We start from the raw sequence: 20,672 nt of genomic DNA on the forward strand, positions 1-20,672 counted from the left end.
TATGGATTATATTATCAGGAAGAGTACTCGTATTTCATTTTTGTATTGAATAATATGTCATCATGACAAAGGCTTTTTTCCACTAATCTCAAAGGGGGAGATTTTTTATCCCTAAGTCATGTTGTCTATTAGTGTAAAAAACTTAGTAATTCACAAGTTAGGGTTATTTGGGCATCACTACAACTGAGTTGTTCTATATAGGCCAAGCTAAGGAGTGACGACATGTAAATGTTCCAAGACGTGTCAAACAATAGTTATTTTTTATCATGCTAATAGTTTTGAAGTACCTCAATGTATGTCAAGTTTTTTAGAGATAATAGTTGATGTTGAGTGATAAAGAGGTTGAGTTATTCATTTCCAACTAAGCACAATTAAGGCCGATGGACACCATGATGGAATTTCTTATGCTGAGAGTCAGTATGATGTAAGTGCCAAGTAAAATAGTTTTACATAGTTTTTTGGAATGGCACTAAATCCTATTTAAAACTAATGAAAGGAGGGACTAAATAGCTACGGCCAGATGCACACCTAACTATCCAATCATCTTGTTGAGTAAATATAATGGAAGCACACAAAAGAGAATAGCACCAAGGAGGGAAGGGGGAAAAAATCCTTTATTAATTTATCATATTATCTCCATACATGCCTAGCTATGAGGCCTTTTGGGTTATGGAAAACAAGAATTATGAAATCCTAGACTTAGAATTTTCATAGATTCTTCATCCCAACTCTTTAAGATTACTTGACTTCGTACTCTCCCTAAGCCTCTCCTCACCTAAACCTAAACACCCATATTTATAATTTGAAAAATGACTTAAAGAAGATTCTTGATCATTACATAATAGAAGGTTGACCTCAAAATTGTCTAAAACACATCCCAAGACAAGATCCTTACATTAAAATCACAATCCAAATTAAATATACAAGTTGGCTCAAAGTAGGAACCAATCATAAATAAATTGGGTCAAAGAAAGAACTGAGCATTACCAAACATTAGGTTCACTTGGAACATGAAGGAACATTTAGCCACCAAAGAATTCATCCAACACTAAACAACTCAACAACAATTGGAGCCCAACAATCACTAAAATGCAAAACTAACAAGAAAAATGAACAAAGATGAGTAGGATAGCAAGGCAACCCATGATGGTCTTGCATCAAAAACATTTTTTGTTGAGATGGAAGCTTGTTTTTAATATCAAGGAGGTGATTACACATTCAAAGGAAGATCAATAATCCCTAGGTAAGGGAATTCACCAGTCAGAAAAATGTAAGGACTATGTGGCAAAAAGGAATGATTCTAGATCATTGATTTGGATCTATAAGGTTCACATAGTCATCTATTTAAGGAGGATCTATGATCTAATTTATAGGTAATGAGAATGTGAGTGTGAGTGTGTTGATCCCTAAGGTATTTTATCTATTAGTGTCAAACACTTAGTCATTCATTAGGCAGAGTTGGCCAGTCATCACTATGATCAAGTCATCCTACTAAAGCTAAGAAAATTATAGAAGAGTTGCATGTAGTTTAGTTAAAACTGAGCAATTACTATTGGAGATAAATTCTATGCTCGTTGAATACTCCAATACATGTCAAGCCATCCAGAAGATAGTTTGTGTAGAGTGTATAGATGTTGTGTCACACAGAATAAGTTGAGCAGATAGAGATTGAGTGAAAGCATGAACATTGGATATGACTGAGCATCGGAATGATCAAATGCGAAGTGAACTAGTTTTGATATATTTGTTTTGAATGACACAAAGATTGAGGTAAACCTTTTTAGCTGACTTAATTGCATGTTTTAATGATCAAGGGAACAATCAAGGAGATTATTATATATTTTTCTAAAGATCATTAATCCCTATGCAATGTGATTAGAAAATTAGAAAAATTGAAGGATTAAGTGCAAAAATATATAGATCTAAAAACTTATAATATGATTATAAGAAGAGGATTAAAACCCTAATTTTAGATGTGCACACAAGAGAGGTTGCAAGTTTGGATTCTAGAGGAAAAGTGTGAAGGTAAATCAGAAAGAGTGACCAATCAAAGTAGTGAAGTGAAGAGAAAAGACATATCAGATTAGTAAAATGATCATAAATTATAAAGAGAAGATCTATTATCAACATTTGAAATGTAAATTGAAGGATTAGGAACTAATTTATTCTAGCAAGTATAATTAGGGTGAATCTCTTAACAGAGTGGTCCTAATAAACCTTCATAAATCTCCTAATAGAGTGCTCACTTAATTGTAAGTTTAAATCATTTAATCAAGGTAGACTATATAAGTCTTGTAAGATCTTAAGAGGGCAGATCCGACATAGGATAGATCATTAGAAGTGATCAAAATTATAGCCCTAACAAGAAAACTTTATTACTACAATAGTGAATATTTGTGGGTGACATTCCCACCCTAGTTTTACCTTCACCTTGGAGGGTTTCTGGGTAACCAATATCTTTGTGTTATCTATTGATCATTTTCTTACATGTTTCATGTATGTGATTAGTCATTAGATCTAATACATCATTGCAGTAAATGTTTATGTGATTTATGATATTTTTAAGATAAAGATTAGAGATGAAGTTATGAGATTTGATATTTATGGAAAGGGTTGAATTTTTATAGATCTCAATTCACCCCCCCTCCCCCCCCTTAGTATATAACTTTCCCATAAGACTTCCAAAAATTCGTATCAGGCAAGATCTTGGAGATGGAGGCTTATAAGTTAGGAAATATCATTAAAAATTACAAGCTTAATATATAGCTTGCATTGAATCAACTTAAAACAAAAAGAGAAGAACTAAAGAAGTCCTTAAAGAGAAAGAACGAAATGAAAATCCAACAAAATGATACACAATATCAAGAGGAAAACATTGAAGGTCTATATGATGATGAAAATTCTAGTGAAAGTGATGCATAAATAGAAGATCTATTGGAGAGTAATAAAAAATTGAATTAAGAGGTAAGAAAGCTAAAGAAAGAACATGAAATCCAATTAGTAAGACTATGTGAAGTGATCGAATAGGAAAAGAAAGTTGAAGAAGATAAGACAATGGCTAATGAAGACAAGAGACTAGTGGCTAGAAGACTTGATGAAAGGACATATGATGTGTAGAAACTCACACATAAGAAATTTGATATGCTCAACCAACTACTAAGTATAAATCAAGAGCTAAATAAGAAAGATGTGGAGATTGCAAATCTGAGATTAGAAAATGATCATTTGAGGAACGATCTGGGATCTAGAAAGGAATTTATTGAAAGGATAAATAAACCCAAAGAAGTTGTAAGATACTATGAAGAAATGATGATATCATAGATAAGACCCCATGACACCTCTATACTAGCCTATACTAAGAATGTATCATCTACTGAAGAAGGAGAATCATCAAAGAGTGGAGAACATAGGAATGAAAAGCCAAAAAAAAGAAATACATGATATCATTGTGGAAAGCCAGGCCATAAAACAATTATCTATAGAAAAAATATTTGTATGCCAATTTATCACTTATCAAGTAATTTAATAGATTTTTCATCTATTATCTTTTATGTATGCCAATTTATCTCATGGTTACCATTATTATTATTATTGGTGTTACTTTTACTTGATTTTTAATAAGCCCTCCTAAAAATTTTAATTATAACATATATATATAATTATTTAAGTTTAATATTGTCGAGCACTTTACTTTATTCAATGACATTACCATTCTACTTTTTTAAGATCTAAAGACATTACTACTCTCATTTTCAGAGGCACAAATTTCTAGTCATGTGTCCATTACAAATGTTAATGAATTAGGAAAATTACATCTAGAAAACTAAAAGAGCTTCCTCTTATGCCTTAAATATTGTGAATTATTTGTGCAAATATGTGTATGCATTTAGAAATTATCATGTGTGTCTCCCTATCTTCTTACTTAATTAAATGAAATCAATGAACTTAGATTTAGACTAACAATTTGTTATTTTAACAACCACCATATCTATATATTTGATCATTTATTTTCTTTTGAAATCTATGTTCCACTCTTCAAAGAAGGCAAGGACTCAAGCTTTAACAAATATCTTGTTTAGGAATTATAAATAAGCTATGAGAAAAGTGGGGACTGAAAATAGGAAGTGGTTGCATATTGCCAAAAATGCCACATGGAACCACAAATAATTTTCTCTCCTTTTTTAAAGATTATATTTGTATTTTTTATTTATAAATTGCTATCAAACTAACTGATTAAAATTTCTGAATTTTCTATTAAAAATAAACAACAAAATACATATTCATGGGGGCACCAACTCCATAGATTTCTCCTAAAAAAGTTTAGCAGTCATTACTATACAAAATAAGGTAAGAAATGGCATGGAAAGATGCCCTAAGGGCATTTTTATGGAGCTAAATCCTCCTAGGACTTTCAAAGATTATTATTTTGTGTGTGTAGGCTTATTTGACATTTTTTTCTACAAAATAGAAGCTACTACATTTTTAGAAAGCAGGTGAGACTATAATTGTCTAACCTAGGAATGTATGCCAATTGTTATGCATCTAAGTTTTTATTTTAGTTAAAAATATTTTGGAGGGAAATTTTTATTTTATTTATTTCTATTAGTCTCCAAATATAGAAAACAAAGGTAAAAGTAGTGTACTAATAAGACCACTAACTTCTCTAAACTTTTAGCTTAAATTTTTAAGTTGAATTAGACTACAAAGCTCATGTGACCAATAATTTTGAAATATTCCTGAAAAATATCAAGCAACTTTAACTTGATAGATTTTAGGAACCCCCTTCCATTGAACCTCAACTTAACTGATTAGACAAAATGCATGAATTTGCATTACCAAGTATAAATGACTGGACAAAATGATTAACTCCTTCTATTTGATATATTATTGTTATAATTAAGTAAGTCCATTTAAATGTTAGAAAATTCTACAATCTGTATTTACAAGAAATTCTTGGAAAATTGGTAACTCGTTATAGTCAAATATTAAGAATGTGAGAAAATTAGTGTATTTTATTGAGCCAAATTCATTATAATGAAAACAAAAATAAATAAACCAAAAGCATATAAAATATCCATTATTGAATAAAGAATAATATTGTACATTATAAAATTAATTGAGTAGGCTATAAATCTAATATGAATATAATTCAAAGGGAAGCCAAAGTTGTGTTACAATTTATGACTAATGTGAATACAAATCTCTTATATAAGATACAATTTTTGCACTTCTGTAATAATTCTTTCATACTTGCAACATATTTATTTTTTGAAGAATGTACAAATAATAAATAAAAGGATAATTATAAATTTATAATTTAAAAATTAGATGAAAATAAGATGAAGAGTATAAAAATAATTAATGGTTTTTTTTTTCTATTCTCAATCAAGATGAACACTTTTGAATTGGAGTTGCAAACCGATAAGGTTAGAAACATAAGACCTCATATTTGATAGAAATGTTCAATAACATACCCATTAAATTTTGAGCTTGGTAACAAGAACAAAATCAAAACTTAATTGTTATATTATATTAATACTAACATTATTTTATGTATAAGGTGAAGATCCTTCCTATTAGGAAAGGGGTGATCAATAATGATATGAACAAGGTTGATACTAATGTGGAAGAGGTAAAAGAGGTCACTATTATGGTGGACTATGATGAATCTGTGGAGCACGATACCCCAATCTCCCCTCATATTTTTATTGAAAGGGTTGAAAAGATTAATAGTAGGGATGAGGAGAGTGAGGCTACTAGTGAGAAGGAGAAAGAGGTGAATGAAATATGCATCTCTCTCCTTAAGACTATTGACCTAGGTGACGTTCAAGTCAAGCTACTAGAGGATGACCTTAGTCCAGATCACCAAAGTTATCTCTATGCACTCCATTTGGTTGGAGAAGTGGAGGTCCAATTCCATTAAGTCCCTTAACCTAAAGTATAAAGCCTTGAATCCTAACATGGAAGAGGGTCATGAGGGTGTGGGGGAGGAGATAAGAGGATTGAGGTGGAGAACATGATTTTTTCAAGGATTGAGGAGATAAAGAAAAGGATAGATAAATTTGAGAACTCAATTAGAGGTATCATTAATAGCTATCATAAAATCATGGAGGCTTTGGTTGACTTCTTGAACAAGCTAATGGGAAAAGTGGGTAAAGAGGTAGGGGCAGTGTTGTTTTTTAACCTCGATGTAATGGACATTATGGGGCAAGATGATGGACCATGAAATGTACATGATCTAGCATGAAGAAGAAACAAGCTTCCAAACCTCTCTAGACATGGTGGTGAAACTGATTGTCCTACCAAATTAGGAATATATGCCAATTGATAAGCAATTATGTTTTTATTTTAGTTAAATAAAACTTTGTCTAGGGAAAATAATTTATTTTATCTATATTTATCTGTTGCCAAATATATGAAACACATGTAACAGTAGTGTATTTATGAGAAATCTAATTGAAATTTAAAAAATTATCTTAATTTTTTTAAGTTCAATTATATTACAAAGCTCATGGGACCAATAACTTAAAAATATTCCTCAAAAATAGTAATCAACTTTAACTTGGTAGATTTTGGGGATCTCCCTTCCATTCAACCTCAATTTAAATGATTAGACAAGATGAATGAATTTTAATTACCAAGTATAAATGACTAGAAAAAATGGTTAAATTCTTCTATTTTTTTTTTTATAATTAACTAAGTCCACTTAAATGTTAGAAAATACTACAATCTAGATTTCCAAGAATTATTGGTAAATTGATAACTTGGTATAGTCAATATGAGTAAATTGGGGTGTTCTATAGAGCCAAATTCATTATTAGGAAAATAAAAATAAATAAACTAAAAAGATGGAAAATCTCCAATATTGAATAAATATTATTATTATTCTATATAAAATTAGTTGAGTTAGCTATAAATCTAAAATGATAATTCAAATGGAAGCCAAAGTTGTGGTACAATATATGACTAATGTGAAAACAAATCTCCTATATAAGATGCAATTGTCCCACTTTAGTAATAATTCTTTCATACCTGTAAAATATCTCCTTTGAAGAATATAGAGACAATAAAGACAAGGATAATTATAAATTTATAATTAAAAAATGTTAATAAAAAATAGATGAAGCATGTAAAAAATAATTAATGATTAATTTTTATTTTCTATCTTAAGATAAACATTTTTGACTTGGATATGTGAACCGATAAGGTTAGAAACATAAGACCTCATATTTGATAGAAAAGTTCAGTAACATACCCATGAAATTTTGAGAACAACATCAAAACTTCGTTGTTAGATTATACTAATACTAATATTAATTTTTATATAAGGCAGAGAACCTTCCTACTGGGAAGGACGTGATCAAGAATGATATGAACAAGGTTGATAATGATGTGCTAGAGGAAAAAGAGGCCACTATTCTGGTAGACTATGATGACTCTATTGAGCATGATACCTACATCTCCCCTCGAATTTCTTTTGAAAGGGTTGAAAAGATCAACAACAAGGATGAGAAGGGTGAGGCTAGTGGTGAGAAGGAGAAAGAGGTGAATAAAAGATGAATCCCCCTCCTTAAGACTATTGACCCAAGTGAGGTTCATGTCAAACTGCTAGAGGACAATAGTAGTCTAGTTGGCCAAAGCTAGCTCAATTTACACCTTCAGTTGGAGAAGTGGGTGTTCAATTCTATTATGTCCTTTAACCTAAAGTATGGAACCTTAAATGCTAAGATGAAAGAGGGTCAAGGGGATGTGGAGGAGGAGATAAAAGGATTAAGGAGAAGAACATGCTTGTTTCAAGGATTGAGGAGCTAAAGGAAAGGATGGATAAATTTGAGAACTCAACTAGAGGTGTCATTAACACCTGTCAAAAAAACATGTTGGCTTCAGTTGATTACTTGAACAAGATAATGGGAAAAGTGGATCAAGAGGTAAGGGCAATGTTGGTTTTGGACCTAGATGCAATGGATATTGTGGGTAAGATGGTTGACGATGGAAATATACAAGATCCAATACAAAGAAGAAGCGAGTTTCCAATCCCTCACTAGACCTAGTGGAGATAAAGAAGGTTGTTAATAAGATGTACGAGCTTAAGGAGGAACTGATAGTGTCTTCTACAAAGATGGTTTAACTCTTGGTGTGTTAGTTTCTTGTCCATTTTTGTTTTGTTTATGTAAATTTCTCTTATAGGTGGTTTTGTTAGTGTGGGTGTTTATTTTGTGTTGTTGGGGCTATGGTTGTGGTCTTGTTAGTCTTGACCAACAAGTGATCTTTTTATAGACTTCATAATTATATCTTTTGTAAGAATTGTTTGAGATTTTGGATCCTCTATAAAAACCTATTTTAATCTTTTAATCAAAAACAATATTTTTTATATTACTTAAAAAATAAATACATATTAGATTTTTTTGAAGTTATATAAATTAAGACAAACTAATAAAACTATACCATTTATTTATCGTAATTAACTTTGTAAATGTACAACCTCGTCTTTTCTTCTTTCTTACCCTATATCTTCTTTTTTCATTAATCAAAATATTTGATATTTATTTTGTTGTGGTTCGATACCACAATTTGGCATTCTTTTGAATTAGATTTATAGTTGGTTCAATTGTTATTGTACTTGGCATAGGCAAATACTATTGCATTCACTTCTCCAAATTATTCTATTAATTATCAGTCAATCAACCAATCATAAACAACAATTTTTTCTTAATCAAATATTTTTAAAGTTCTACATTTATTTATTAAATATATATATTATATAAATGTTTTATCTCAACTATGATAGATTGATTTCATTTGGCATTATAGGAGCCCTTTTTTTCAAAGGCTTTTTCCATTTTCTTTTTTGTCCACAAAAACTTGATATTTAAATTTTTATTATAGTACAATTATATATTTTTATTTATTTATTAACAAAACTTTCAACTACGATTAATTTTTATTAAACTACAATTATATCTTTTGAATATTAACTTAGTTTTTTTATTACATATTTTAAAATATTATTTTTACATAAAATTTATGCATATGTATTGTATTATTAATACTAATATAAACATTAATTTGTAAAATATATAAACAAATTTTTAAAAAATCTAACTAATCTTTTAGGTTAAAACATAAACACATATATGTTTATGGTTACATATAAAGTTTAATAAAAATATTTTAAAATAAATTTATAAGATGATGAATGTTATAGTTTCAATTAAATGACAATTTTAAATTGCAACTCAATCAAATTAACCTAAATATATGTACATGTAAATTTTAAAAATTTACCTTAGAATTACATAAGTTTTATTATATTCCACATTTCTTACTTTATTTTTTACTCTTTTTAATTATATAATCTTATAAAGGATTTTAAGTGTGACGTAATTAACTTTTGAAAACCAACTTATATAAATAATGGTATAATATAAATTTTAGTCAATTAATTATTAACTATTAATTATTAATATTAACTATTAAGAATGAGTACATGCCACTACATGGCACTTGTTATATTCTATAACAATTTTTCTAGTGATGAAGACTATCTCTTTGACTTACTTCTTATTATTGTATTTGTCGTAGGCTATACTATTGCAATTAGTTGTACTTAACTAGTTATTAAACTTTTCTATTTCAACCAATTAGATGTAAGTATTTTTCATTTTCATTTTAACTTTTAATTTTTAATCTTTGTAATGTTTATTTATGAGATTTTAAAATTTTAAAATTTTAAAATTTATTTTACTTGAATTTCATTGACTTATAAATTTGGGTCTTATAGGAGCGGATTTTGAGGAAGCACTATTTATGTAAAATATTAAATCAATACTATGTTACTATACAATTAATTTTAATAAAATATTTTTCTTTTATAATAACTTGTGATTATATTTTATGAATAATATTTTTTATAATATTTTTTTAGGTTAGATAAAATATTAATACTTTGAGATACTACTTTATTAGTTATAATAATATGACGGCATTTATATTTAATTATAAATTATTTTTAATTATAAATGTTTTATTAAAATTATTCCTCTAAATTAAAAATTCAATTTTTAATGTAAAAGTATAATTTAAAAAAAAAATTAATTAATCTTAAATTTTATAATATTAATTGAATATTAATAAAATTTTATTAAATTTTATCAAATTTTTAACTTTACTACTCTATTTATCTAATTAAGCTATTATAAATTATGGCAAATACATATCACTATGTGACACTTGTTTTCTTTACAATATTAAATAAAATATAATAGATTACTAATATGTTCTTTATACTTAACCAGAAATATTTTTGAACCAATTTACAAAGAATGTATTGTGAATGTAGACTGTAGCACTAATTAATGTTTGCATGGACCCAATTCAATTACAAAAATAACCTACAAATGGATGGACTCAACCATTTTTGCTGGTCATTTACACTTTATAATGCAAGTCTGACAATTAATCTAGTAATTTTATACTTTGTAATGCGAATTCAAAAAATAGATGCTTTAAATTGAGTCACATATTATTGAGCTCATCCAACTGTCTTGGAGGCATTACCACCAATTTTGTTTTGTTAAGTGAAGACATTATCACATCGTGCATGAAATAAGCTCTTATATTGCATTACATGAGGCTCTCGTGTGAAAAAATTATGGGGTGAAATATATTCATCTAATTCCAAACACTATGGAAAAAATGTAGAAAGATGTACCATTAGAGTGGCCCATTCATTTGACAAACATATGCAGACTTTAGAGTGCATCATTACTCCATCAGTGTCATTTGACGTCTACTACGAGATGACAGACCAAATTACAGCGAATGGCTTAAACTAAACATCACACACTAATGCTTCATTCCTAGAGTAAAAGTGTTAAATAGTCAAAGTTTGACTTACTTTTCCAAGCTTAATTTCTTTGTTAGTGTGTGATGTTTAAAGCTGGCCCTTTCATTTTGCATTTCAAATTAATGGGCCAATTGATGGTTACATCTCTAACCCATTTTCTCCATACAAGGGAATATTGAGAAGATAATTTCCATAGCAAGTCAAATTGTGATATTGCAATCAAGATTTAATTGTGTCAATATCACATAGCTAAATTTTGATAGCAAAATCACAATATTAAGAATGACAACACTGAAATTTGGTGGTTGGTCATCTTGTACTAGATTATATGGAGAGTGACAACATGGCCAGCCTTAAACATCACACACTAACAAAGAAATTAAGCTTGGAAAAGTAAGTCAAACTTTGACTATTTAACACTTTTACTCTAGGAATGAAGCATTAGTGTGTGATGTTTAATCCGTTCAAAATGGGAGTCAATATATAATAAACATTAAAGATTGGCACCTAATCTAAACATCATACAGATGATGCCATACAATATCATCATCTTTCTCTTGTTGAAAGGTCTATTTTCAATCATACAGATTTTAGTGATAGTAAAAAATGATCATTTTACTAGACATAAAATGGTGAGTCTAATTTTCAATCAATGTTAGGTGTCATCCATGAAACAACTAGAATGGTGCACTAAGAATTAGTGCATAAACTAAAACCCACTAACAAGGGGTGCATTTCGATTGCCTCTCATTTATCTAAATTATAGATATTGCAAACATTACATAAATGCAAGTTTGTTTTAATAGCATTGATAATCCATTACTCATATTTATTATTCTTTTTCTTTTATAGTTAATTTATTGAATTACTTTTATTTATTTGTTCTATTAACAAAAAATTGTATTTACATAATCAATTTATGCGTAGTCTTCTTGAAGTGTATATTTTCACATCCTTATTGTTGGTGTGCTTATTTCATTCTTAAGCTTTCTAAAACTATACATACAAGGCATAACATCTGGCATCCCTTCATATAAGATTAATACCTCATAGCTTTGTACTTGTACCTAACTGATGTGATTATGGAACAATTGTAGAGTCGCACTTAATACATTTGTAACATATTTGATATCACATATCTTAGTACTCAAGAAATCTCATTATCTTGCATACTTCAATGTTGAAGACATTTTTGTTTTCATTGCTAATCCTTGATTTTCTAGCTTCAACATGTCCTACATGGTATCTTGAAACCATGGTCATGAAAAAGCATTCTTAGATAATGAGTTATAGCTATTGTCAAATAATAAATTTTTTGTGAGTTTCAATACTGGCAATCTTTGGCACATGCTGGAGGATATATTAGCTCTCTATTAATTATAGGAGGACTAAGAAAGGCAAGATTATTTTTTTTCACTCAAATATAATATATTTTAAAAAATATTCGAGTGTTTCAAGTTAGGGTGAGTTACCAAATCCAAGAGGTTTTTGAAATTTTAGAGCAGAATGGGGAAAAAATCTACCACTATGTCTAAAGTGCTCAACAATCCTACTAAAGTCTACAAAATCATCTATAGCCAATACCTTGACCTAGACATCAAACACTTTTTAAACCCATTTTCATGTTTGTGTGCATTAATAAGTAACTGTATGGTTTGTACAGGTAGTGCAAATAAGTGTCAAGGCTTGTAAATATGAGAATAGTTCCTAACTTTTTTGTCTCTATCCAAGAACTACATCAATTTGCACAACTCTAAAACCTCTACACATGGAACTATTATTTAATTGCATTACATTGTACAAATTTTGCTGAAAAATATTTTGTGAAATTTAATATTTTATTCATTTAATTTAATTGTATAATTGTATACTTCTATATAGTGTATGGTTTTCCATAAACCATGAGTAAGTAATATTGGAGGGGTGGGAGGAAAGGGGTGAGGTAAGCACCAAATGATACATAGTCACTACTTGGAGTTGGATCATCACTCATGAGTGATGTGTATTTTTAACCCATATAGCATTGATTGTCATCTTGGAAATCGGGCAATAAGTGCCTTGGGGCCCAAATTTGTGTCACCTATAGCCAAATTGGATATATTTTTTCAATCAAACATATAACATAGGATAATTGATTCAATTTTTTTCAGATAGGATATCATTGATAAGGTAGCTTCACATACCTTGTAATTGTATAGGTTAATTCTACATAGTTTTTATCGATGAATTTTATTCCTCACTTTAGTCTATTTTCTTATTATGGACCTTTGAGCTAAAACATTTTTCCACTACCTTTTATTTGTGATTTTTTAGAGGTGTGAAAATTATTAATCATCTCTATAATTATTCTTATGCATTTTTTTAATTAATCCATAAATTTATTTATATTCATATATTTACTATATCACGATATCACTAAGTCTTAGAAATCCCAACTCCTAGAGAGATTGTGCATTTTGGAAAAGCCTAATTTACAATATTAATCTTATTTGGGAATTTTTATAGTCTTTTTGAGGATTAGACCTTGGTAATTTTAATGAAATGTCATATTTGTGGTAGTTTTCTTTTCATTTCATTCTTATTTGAGTGTCCTGAAAAGGGGAGACCATAAAAAATTGAGCTCATAAAATCTCTTAGATGTATTCATATTATATTGTATTTTTATATGCTTGTTCCTCCACCTAACATGCCTAATAAAAAATATGCTTGGAATTATAGTTGGTATCATGTCTTATGAGCTATAGATTCACATTTTTAATTATTGATCTTGAGTATCCTCTTTCTCTTGAAACTAAAATTTAGGATTTATAAGTGGAACATTTTTTAATCAGAAAAAATTACTAAAATTGAATAAAATATAGATCTACATGACCAAAAGGACTACACTATAATCAAAAGACTACATGAAAGAAATGATAATTTAAAGGAAGTACATTGACTTTTTATGAACGAAAAAAATCATATTGCATGCTCATTAAATACTAGCTTATATGCTAAATGACCTAAATATCAATTATGACATATAATGTACATTTGGAATGATATATGATGATAATTTAAGTGTAAACATTTTAGGAGTCACTGAAGCTATCTCTAACATATCATCTCTTCTTCCTAAAGTTGTAAAAATTGATGCTTTATCTCATCCAAGTGTTGTTGGTATCTAGCTCCATCTTTCTACTCAATCATCAATTTTGAACATCGAAAATGTAGCTCAAGAAATCTCAAATAAAAAATTATAATATCTACCTCTAATGTGAACAGTGTTTTAAAAAAAAAAGGCCTGACATTAGTTTCCAAGATTTGTACTCATGAAGACAAGCCATTAAAGTTACCATTAAATTATTAGGAATATATATATTTCCTTGATTGGACCAATAATATTTTATGTATGAAAAATATAGCTAAGATCATCAACAACTAAAACATAGACAAATGGAGATAAGGGGAAACCTTGTCATATTGAGAAATATAAGGGATATGGATAATATAGTGAGTTATTTACCCTTAATTCACAATTTTTAACTCTAAATAACATCCTCACATGTAGTATAGTTTGTTCAAGTCAAACTATCATCTTGGGTACTAATTTGATCCTCTTAGCTAAAGCTTTTGCAATTATTTTGTAAGAAATTTTGAACAATGTAATGGGTACCATCTAGTTACCCACCCTAAATTATATCCTTTAGCAAGATAATTAATAAGACATGTATTCATATTTTATTCCTAGGATCTATCATTAATATCTTCAGGTAATATAAAATATAAATCTTCCTTTTATGTTAACATAAAGTTTGATAAAATTCAATTGATAACTGGTCAATTCAATGACTTTTATTAGGGGACTTTGGAAAAATAACACATTCAATATTAAAGTATCAATCAATATAATCACTATAATCTTGATCCACCTTCCTCAAAAGGACATCTTCAATGATATCTTCTAAAACAAAATGCACCTCTTGCTAATGCTTTTCATTCCTACAAATATTTTTATAGGAAACCTAAATTAATTTTTGGATTTGTTCTAGATTAGAGTGCACCTAGACTTTATCATCAAATAGCTCTCCATGAACTCTTTTATATGTTTTTAGTTTAACTACTAAATTAAGTGCTTGAAGATTCTATTTTATTCTTTAAACTACTCTTATTTACCTCTTATTTTGGATCATTTCCCCCTAGATAATGATTAAGATTGCCGAAAGTAGTGTTTTAATAGAAGATATGGAGGACTGAATGACTATATTGTCTATATTAGAGGTCAACGATTTCCTATGCAGTTCAAGTTTCTTCTATAAAGAACATGAACATGATTTATGGAATCACTTTTGGTTTTCTCACCCGACCGGTCTAGAACCAACTCCAAGTCTATAATATCAGTTTGTGACTCCCTACTTAGGGGAAGTGCCTCCAAATCGTGTTCAAGTTTTTCCTTGACTAAGATATCAGGTTCACCAACTTGAACTTCTTCAATATGGTCTCCAACTTGTGATGAATCTCCTTTTTCAATAAGCACCGGAGATCTAATTTGTGAATCTTGTAGGTTGCCAACATTTCCACCACCAAAATATGCGAATATGGTTCTATGTTTTGGTAATGGTGGCCTCTCTTAGTTGTCAGGGATCCTATCAGAACCCCTATTACCCATCTTGTGTGACATTGCAAACCAATAAAGACTACAAAAAAAAAAACAACTTAGTCGTTAAACAAAAGACTCAAAGGGTGACGAGTCAAAAACTATGACAATAGACTACTTAAACTACATATAATAACAATAATATGGTTCATTCTCATAAAAAATGGTACTACCACTATGATACTATAGTCTACAGTATTACCCAATAAAATTCACAAACCTATCTTACAATGTGAGATGTCCAATCACCAGTGGACACTAGACAGTAAAAAATAACCAGTACCAGTACCACATAAAAAATAAATTAAGAATCACTTACCTTTTACAAAAACCATGGTCCATGAGTCAATGGGCAATGCACTTAGCACTATGAAACTTTAGTAGCAATAAGAAATGTCAATCTCTTGACCAGAAAAGAGTGAATTATGTAGAATAATAATATCTTATACTCCAATCTAGGTTGGCAAATTATGTAGGATTAACAAGCAAGAATATCAAATGTACGTGAAACACACCTTCCTATGCAAGCCAACAATAGGAAACAGTTGCCTAAATGGGGTTGGTGGTCGACACACATTGGGAAAATGGTAGGCAATGCCCAACCAAAGGGAAAATTAATTGGTTGTAGTAATGGTGAAAGAACGTTGTCCAATAAGAAACTACATGCAAAGGATGGTGAAATTTTTAAACTAAATGTATCCAAAATGTATATTACATTAGCAATTGGATCGAGATTCTTGACCAATCATGTGATAACTAATGGGCGACTACCACGAGCATTGGACCCAAATCGTATAAATAGCTAACGATGCAGTTGACCTATGTTACATTTGTGATTCACCAAATGACGATTGACCCATGAGAAGGGATTGCCAAATGGTGAAGATTCTTCACTAAAGTAATCTTTGATTTTGAATCAAAAATCCAAAAAATTAGTATTATTTGCAAGCAGTAAAGGGAAACATCTAAGAAAACAATTTCTCAAATGGCCTATTCACAAAATATCTATTAAATTGGTAACTTTGGTGTGCTTATAGCATCTCATGACCAAGAAGCAACACAATGTCAATAAAAGATTAGAGGTGAAGAGTTTTGTTGTGTTACTACTACTAGAAGACACTTTTCTCAAACATGAAAATACTTCAACTATTGTTGACATTTAATAATTTATTGTAAATTATACTAACAAGCATATTGTTATTTATTTTTGTTCATAAATCTAAAAACACATTCGTGCCCCTATAAAAGTTTTCAAAACAATATATGCAACACTAACAATACCAAGCTCAATGCTTCTACTTCTGAAGAACATAGTGCATAGTGGTCCAAGAGTCACAACTAACATTTGATTGGGCTTATTGAATTTAATTGACATACTAAATGATGAATGTATTGTATCTTATCTACAAACATTATCCTCATAAAATATTCAAGTGATTTAAGAAAACACTCATTAGTTCAAATTCTATAATACTATCACAAACTAACTTCTTATATGAATTCATATTTATATTAAAATATTTTTTCTAATGGGAGGTTACAGGAACACTAGCCACTTTGCACTCTATGCCAGTAATCTATTTCCTTATCAGACATTATAATCACATCAAATGCACCAAGACCACAAGATTTACTTATTAGCCTTACCTACAATGCATACTTAAAATTGGAGATGGAATTCTAAAATGGAACTTGCATAGAAGACTAATACAAGAATACTTCCCAAAACTCACAAAGATGCCATTTGGAAATTACGCAAAGATGCCATTTGGAAATTACACAAAGATCATGCCTACAATTTTCTATCCTATGAACAAGTTTGAGTTATAGGAAACCTTCACACTCTTCATGAACAATTTGATCATTTTTGTCAAAAATAGGTGGGTCAGTGCAAGAAGTTGGGTCTCACTTTTGGCCAAAAGGTGGAAGTGTTTTTCCTGTTTTTGAAATATTTTGTCAATTGATGCCAAAATTTGAGCCATTTAGAGATTAAATATAAAAAAAACTTCACAAATAAAAGTTGTAGTGCTTGGAATCTTCTTTTTGAATATGTAATTTATTTGTATACCCATATGATAGATTTTTTTTTGGTATGGATCTTTAAACACCACTTTTTCAAAATGCCTGTTTCAGGACCATACCACGATCGTGTACGGACACTATAATTTGACACAAATGAATGATTTTTTGTGAATCCTTTTAAATGGAGTTACCTGACACACCAAAGATTGATGGGAATATATATATATATATATATATATATATATATATATATATATATATATAATATTTTTTTATTTATTAATTTTTAATTAGCTATAAAGGAAAAATTTAAAACCTCTCGTGTACGGACACCATAATTTGATCAAAATTTTACTTTTTTCAAATTTTTTTTTTTAACTTCAAGAGAATTAAATGTAGATTGATGACATATAAATTAATTTAAGAAAAAATATAATATTAAAAATGTTATTAAAGTTTTAGTGAACATTGCTATTTTACATTTAGGTACCATCTTTGATTAAAAAATAATAAAAAAATAGGAAATAAAATCATAACTCTATAAAATTTATATTTCTGAAATTAGGACAGTGAGAGCTCTAATGAGTTTTGGTTTCGTAAAAAAAATTGATCGGGAAGACCCTCTAAAAATTATGGCAAGGCATGAATTTGTCAGTTCGATGCCTTAGCCAAATCTTGAGAGGCCAAGGCATAGGCTTGGTCTCACCAAGCCTATCCCAAACCAAAATCCGATGCAGGAAAAAAAAATCCCACCTCATGTTGTAAGAAACGGGCACCCGTTATTTGAATTTCAAAAAATGGGTACCCATTTTGAAAATCTAAAAGCGACATGTAAAATCCGCCGAAAAATTTTAAAAATGAATTTTTAAGAAATGGGTACCCGTTTTTTACTTTTAAAAAATGGGTACTCCATTTTTTAAAAACGGGTACCCGATTTTTAAAAAAACGGGTACCCATTTTTTATTTTTAAAAAAATGGGTACCCATTTTTTATTTTTAAAAAATGGGTGCCCGTTTCTTAAAAATTCAAATTTTTTATTTTTGAGAAACGGGTACCCATTTTTTTAAAATAAAAAATGGGTACCCAATTTTTAAAAATAACGAGTGCCCATTTTTAAAATTTAGGGTCGGGCACCCGAGCTGAAAATGGGTGCCCGTTTCTTAAAATCGGGTACCAGTTTCTAAGAGCTCTCATTTCACGGATTTGACTTCCACGAAATTGCGACCCAACTTTGTGCATTCACCCAGGTGCACTAGTGTAAGATATGACAAACTATTTTAATTGTTAGGAATAAGGTGTCTCGACCTTCTATAATTCCTATTCTTATTATTATTTGTTTTGTAAAATGTATTTTTGCAAATAATATGTAAATGTGAGTGTACATGTCTTGTTGGCATGTTGATAACTTACATGTGTCGGCATCTTGAAGTGTGTGAAGGAGATCATGGCTGAAATGGTTATGACGGATTCCTATGACACGTAAGAGCTATTTAAGGAATGAGCTATGACAAGTGTAAGAGCATCTTATGACATGGGGCCTATTTGGGCACCCAAGAATGAGTGGTTGGTGTGTGTAAGAGAATATGCCAAAAATAGGTTGGTATGATGGATTCCCTTACACTTCTCTTGTGACCGCTATTTTTGGCAGATTCTATGACAAACTTTCATTGCCTATTCAAGGGATGGATGCCCTTTTCTTGGTATTGGATGTACATGTGGCATTGTGCATGTTTCTTGGTGGTTGAGCCATGAAAAATGCCCAACTCCATTATGGGCATTTTGTTGGGTCTTAAGATGTTCATAAAAAGAGTATTGCAAGAAAGAGAGGAAGATGAGAGTTTGCAAGTACTGAGGTGCTACTGGAGTCTTCTATTGTTGCTATTGAACTTGCATTGCAACTGTATTGTAATCTTGTGTTGAAGATAATGCATTGTGCAGGTTCTGGAGGGGTGGGGTTGTTTTACCGAAAGGTTTTTCCCCACCAGAAAATCTTTGTGTTATGTGTTTCTTTCTATATCTATTTTCTATATGCATGGTTGGCTGCAATATTGTTGTTTACATGATATTGAATCTGTAAGTGTAGAATATTTTAATAGGATTTGCACCATACTTTCCTTATGAGATTAGTGTAGGAAGTTGTTTCCGCACCTGATTTTCCTTACATTAATTCACTCCTTCATTAAAAATGTGCCACCATTTAAAATAAATACTAAAATTAAACCATCTCATCTATCTCAACTACATAGTTTCCAAAATAGCATTCTCATCTACAACAATTTTGCATTAACACACAACAACCACAAAGGTAATCACAACATGTCTCAAACTGACTTTAGTTCCACTTGTCAATTAAAGATTACTTATATCAACTTCTATAGTATAAAATTCATAAAATTATTATTCATTTAATTTTGCAGAATCATTATTGTACAACCTTTGGTTTGACAATGATTTTTAGAGAACCTCATCCTTTAGACATTGCATATTGTTAGAGAATAAAGACAATTATTTTTTGTTGGGCTTTCTAAACTCAAACTTGTTTACTATCTACATCCCCATTGCAATTTTGTCCAAAACATGCAACTTGTAATAAAAAAAATTGTAAATAAAAAACTTCTAAAGATTTTTGTATTTTTAATATTTTTTGAAAACCTAAATTGAAATTTTTTAAACAATCAATGATGAAAATTGTAATTAGATTTTATAAACCATTTTTTGTATCACCTAAATTATACGTGTATTCACAAATTTGTGCAAAATCTTCAAAAATTGTAGGTTCCTCATCATAGAAAAATGAAGACAAAAATAGGAGAAAAATATTTCACTCTATTTTAATTTCACAAAAAATATCTTGACAAGTTTCTAGTTTCACTTGCTATTAACACTATAGAAAAGCAACACTTGTGTTGGTTTTGTTCCTCTCATGAAATATCAAATAATTCATTAAATATTTTTCATCTATTATCTTTTTTGTATGCCAATTTATCTCATGGTTGTCGTTATTTTTATTGATGTTGCTTTTACTTGATTTTTAATAAGCCCTACTAAAATTTTGAATTCTAACATACACATATTATTATTTAAGTCTAATATTGTTGAGAACTTTACCTTTATTCAATGGGATTACCCTTCTACTTTGTTAAAACCTAAAGACATTACTACTCTCAT

This window comes from Cupressus sempervirens, chromosome 1, assembly GCF_028749045.1.
Source record: "Cupressus sempervirens isolate cs-2001-9-10 chromosome 1, ASM2874904v1, whole genome shotgun sequence".
In the NCBI taxonomy this organism is placed as follows: Eukaryota; Viridiplantae; Streptophyta; class Pinopsida; order Cupressales; family Cupressaceae; genus Cupressus; species Cupressus sempervirens.